The sequence below is a fragment of the Cinclus cinclus genome, unplaced genomic scaffold, assembly GCF_963662255.1.
Source record: "Cinclus cinclus unplaced genomic scaffold, bCinCin1.1 SCAFFOLD_36, whole genome shotgun sequence".
In the NCBI taxonomy this organism is placed as follows: Eukaryota; Metazoa; Chordata; class Aves; order Passeriformes; family Cinclidae; genus Cinclus; species Cinclus cinclus.
Genome location: NW_026912055.1, coordinates 1,937,722 through 1,943,052, shown reverse-complemented (window position 1 = coordinate 1,943,052; position 5,331 = coordinate 1,937,722).

The window sequence follows — 5,331 nt, the reverse complement described above, 5'->3', positions numbered from 1 at the left end:
AGGGATTTTACACCAAAAATTTAAGATGGTCGAGGATTTCTCCCAGACCAAAGCTGCCCCTTTCTCCAAACCTGGCTGTCATTTGAGTGCCAAACGTGCCCTCCAAAATGACATCTGCCAAGTGGGCGCTGGACTTCTGCTTCCTGTGCAAATTGCCACCTTACAGAGCCAACTTGCCTGTGGCCTGACCAGGGATTTTACACACAAAAATTCCAGATGGTCGAGGATTTCTCCCAGACCAAAGCTGCCCCTTTCTCCAAACCTGGCTGCCATTGGAGTGCCAAATCTGCCCTCCAAAATGACATCTGCCAAGTGGGCGCTGGACTTTTCCTTGCTGTGAAAATTGCCACCTTACAGAGCCAACTTGCCTGTGGCCTGACCAGGGATTTCACACACAAAAATTCCAGATGGTCGAGGATTTCTCCCAGACCAAAGATGCCTATTTCTCCACACCTGGCTGCCATTTGAGTGCAAAACGTGCCCTCCAAAATGACATCTGGCAAGTTGGGTCTTGACTTTGTCTTCCTGTGCAAAAGTGCCACCTTACAGAGCCAACTTGCCTGTGGCCTGACCGGGGATTTTATACACAAAAATTCCAGATGGTCGAGGATTTCTCCCAGACCAAAGCTGCCCCTTTCTCCAAACCTGGCTGCCATTTGAGTGCCAAACGTGCCCTCCAAAATGACATCTGGCAAGTTGGGTCTTGACTTTGTCTTCCTGTGCAAAAGTGCCACCTTACAGAGCCAACTTGCCTGAGGCCTGACTGGGGATTTTACACACAAAAATTCCAGATGGTCGAGGATTTCTCCCAGACCAAAGCTGCCCCTTTCTCCAAACCTGGCTGCCATTTGAGTGCCAAACGTGCCCTCCAAAATGACATCTGGCAAGTGGGCGCTGGACTTTTCCTTCCTGTGCAAATTCCCACCTTACAGAGCCAACTTGCCTGTGACCTGACCGGGGATTTTACACACAAAAATTCCAGATGGTCGAGGATTTCTCCCAGACCAAAGCTGCCCCTTTCTCCAAACCTGGCTGCCATTTGAGTGCCAAACGTGCCCTCCAAAATGACATCTGCCAAGTGGGCGCTGGAATTTTCCTTCCTGTGAAAATTGCCACCTTACAGAGCCAACTTGCCTGTGGCCTGACCGGGGATTTCACACACAAAAATTCCAGATGGTCGAGGATTTCTCCCAGACCAAAGCTGCCCCTTTCTCCAAACCTGGCTGCCATTGGAGTGCCAAACGTGCCCTCCAAAATGACATCTGCCAAGTTGGGTCCTGACTTTGTGTTCCTGTGCAAAACTGCCACCTTACAGAGCCAATTTGCCTGTGGCCTGACCGGGGATTTTACACACAAAAATTTGAGATGGTCAAGGATTTCTCCCAGACCAAAGCTGCCCCTTTCTCCAAACCTGGCTGCCATTTGAGTGCCAAACGTGCCCTCCAAAATGACATCTGCCAAGTGGGCGCTGGACTTTTCCTTCCTGTGCAAATTGCCACCTTACAGAGTCAACTTGCCTGTGACCTGACCGGGGATTTTAAACACAAGAATGCCAGATGGTCGAGGATTTCTCCCAGACCAAAGCTGCCCCTTTCTCCAAACCTGGCTGCCATTTGAGTGCCAAACGTGCCCTCTAAAATGACATCTGCTAAGTGGGCGCTGGAATTTTCCTTCCTGTGCAAATTCCCACCTTACAGAGCCAACTTGCCTGTGGCCTGACCGGGATATTATACACAAAAATTCCAGATGGTCGAGGATTTCTCCCAGACCAAAGCTGCCCCTTTCTCCAAACCTGGCTGTCATTTGAGTGCCAAACGTGCCCTCCAAAATGACATCTGCCAATGGGCACTGGACTTCTGCTTCCTGTGAAAATTGCCACCTTACAGAGCCAACTTGCCTGTGGCCTGACCGGGGATTTTACACACAAAAATTCCAGATGGTCGAGGATTTCTCCCAGACCAAAGCTGCCCGTTCCTCCAAACCTAGCTGCTATTTGAGTGCCAAACGTGCCCTCCAAAATGACATCTGCCAAGTTGGGTCTTGACTTCTCCTTCCTGTGCAAAAGTGTCAACATACACAGCCAATTTGCCTGTGGCATGACCAGGGATTTTACACACAAAAATTCCAGATGGTCGAGGATTTCTCCCAGACCAAAGCTGCCCGTTCCTCCAAACCTAGCTGCCATTTGAGTGCCAAACGTGCCCTCTAAAATGACATCTGCCAAGTGGGCGCTGGACTTTTCCTTCCTGTGCAAATTGCCACCTTACAGAGCCAACTTGCCTGTGGCCTGACCGGGGATTTTACACACAAAAATTCCAGATGGTCGAGGATTTCTCCCAGACCAAAGATGCCTCTTTCGCCACACCTGGCAGCCATTTGAGTGCCAAACGTGCCCTCCAAAATGACATCTGGCAAGTGGGCGCTGGACTTTTCCTTCCTGTGAAAATTGCCACCTTACAGAGACAACTTGACTGTGGCCTGACCGGGGATTTCACACACAAAAATTCCAGATGGTCGAGGATTTCTCCCAGACCATAGATGCCTTTTTCGCCACACCTGGCTGCCATTTGAGTGCCAAACGTGCCCTCCAAAATGACATCTGGCAAGTGGGCGCTGGAGTTTTCCTTCCTGTGAAAATTGCCACCTTACAGAGCCAACTTGCCTGTGGCCTGACCGGGGATTTTACACACAAAAATTCCAGATGGTCGAGGATTTCTCCCAGACCAAAGCTGCCCCTTTCTCCAAACCTGGCTGTCATTTGAGTGCCAAACGTGCCCTCCAAAATGACATCTGCCAATGGGCACTGGACTTCTGCTTCCTGTGAAAATTGCCACCTTACAGAGCCAACTTGCCTGTGGCCTGACCGGGGATTTTACACACAAAAATTCCAGATGGTCGAGGATTTCTCCCAGACCAAAGCTGCCCGTTCCTCCATACCTAGCTGCCATTTGAGTGCCAAACCTGCCCTCCAAAATGACATCTGGCAAGTGGGCGCTGGACTTTTCCTTCCTGTGAAAATTGCCACCTTACAGAGCCAACTTGCCTGTGGCCTGACCGGGGATTTTACACACAAAAATTCCAGATGGTCGAGGATTTCTCCCAGACCAAAGCTGCCCCTTTCTCCAAACCTGGCTGCCATTTGAGTGCCAAACGTGCCCTCCAAAATGACATCTGCCAAGTGGGCGCTGGAATTTTCCTTCCTGTGGAAATTGCCACCTTACAGAGCCAACTTGCCTGTGGCCTGACCGGGGATTTCACACAATAAAATTCCAGATGGTCGAGGATTTCTCCCAGACCAAAGCTGCCCCTTTCTCCAAACCTGGCTGCCATTGGAGTGCCAAACGTGCCCTCCAAAATGACATCTGCCAAGTTGGGTCCTGACTTTGTGTTCCTGTGCAAAAGTGCCACCATGCACAGCCAATTTGCCTGTGGCCTGACCAGGGATTTTACACACAAAAATTCCAGATGGTCGAGGATTTCTCCCAGACCAAAGCTGCCCCTTTCTCCAAACCTGGCTGCCATTTGAGTGCCAAACGTGCCCTCCAAAATGACATCTGCCAAGTGGGCGCTGGACTTTTCCTTCCTGTGAAAATTGCCACCTTACAGAGACAACTTGACTGTGCCCTGACCGGGGATTTTACACACCAAAATTCCAGATGGTCGAGGATTTCTCCCAGACCAAAGCTGCCCCTTTCTCCAAACCTGGCTGCCATTTGAGTGCCAAACGTGCCCTCCACAATGACATCTGCCAAGTGGGCGCTGGACTTTTCCTTCCTGTGCAAATTCCCACCTTACAGAGCCAACTTGCCTGTGACCTGACCGGGGATTTTACACACAAAAATTCCAGATGGTCGAGGATTTCTCCCAGACCAAAGCAGCCCGTTCCTCCATACCTAGCTGCCATTTGAGTGCCAAACCTGCCCTCCAAAATGATATCTGGCAAGTGGGCGCTGGACTTTTCCTTCCTGTGCAAATGGCCAACTTACAGAGACAACTTGCCTGTGGCCTGACCGGGGATTTTACACACAAAAATTCCAGATGGTCGAGGATTTCTCCCAGACCAAAGACGCCTATTTCTCCAAACCGGCCTGCCATTTGAGTGCCAAACGTGCCCTCCAAAATGATATCTGGCAAGTGGGCGCTGGACTTTTCCTTCCTGTGCAAAAGTGCCACATTACAGAGACAACTTGGCTGTGGCCTGACCGGGGATTTTACACACAAAAATTCCAGATGGTCGAGGATTTCTCCCAGACCAAAGATGCCTCTTTCGCCACACCTGGCAGCCATTTGAGTGCCAAACGTGCCCTCCAAAATGACATCTGCCAAGTGGGCGCTGGACTTTTCCTTCCTGTGAAAATTGCCACCTTACAGAGCCAACTTGCCTGTGGCCTGACCGGGGATTTTACACACAAAAATTCCAGATGGTCGAGGATTTCTCCCAGACCAAAGACGCCCCTTTCTCCAAACCTGGCTGCCATTGGAGTGCCAAACGTGCCCTCCAAAATGACATCTGCCAAGTGGGCGCTGGAATTTTCCTTCCTGTGAAAATTGCCACCTTACAGAGCCAACTTGCCGGTTGCCTGACCGGGGATTTCACACACAAAAATTCCAGATGGTCGAGGATTTCTCCCAGACCAAAGCTGCCCCATTCTCCAAACCTGGCTGCCATTGGAGTGCCAAACGTGCCCTCCAAAATGACATCTGCCAAGTTGGGTCTTGACTTTGTCTTCCAGTGCAAAAGTGCCACCTTACAGAGCCAACTTGCCTGAGGCCTGACCAGGGATTTTACACACAAAAATTCCAGATGGTCGAGGATTTCTCCCACACCAAAGCTGCCCGTTCCTCCAAACCTGGCTTCATTCCGAATGCCAAACGTGCCCTCAAAAATGACAACTGCTAAGTGTGCTCTGGACTTTTCCTTTCTGTGCAAATTGCCACCTTAAAGAGCCAACTTGCCTGTGGCCTGACTGGGGATTTTACACACAAAAATTCCAGATGGTCGAGGATTTCTCCCAGACCAAAGATGCCTCTTTCTCCAAACCTGGCTGCCATTGGAGAGCCAAATGTGCCCTCCAAAATGACATCTGCCAAGTGGGCGCTGGACTTTTCCTTCCTGTGCAAATGGCCACCTTACAGAGCCAACTTGCCTGTGGCCTGACTGGGGATTTTACACACAAAAATTCCAGATGGTCGAGGATTTCTCCCAGACCAAAGACGCCTCTTTCTCCAAACCTGGCTGCCATTTGAGTGCCAAACGTGCCCTCCAAAATGACATCTGGCAAGTTGGGTCTTGACTTTGTCTTCCTGTGCAAAAGTGCCACCATATAGAGC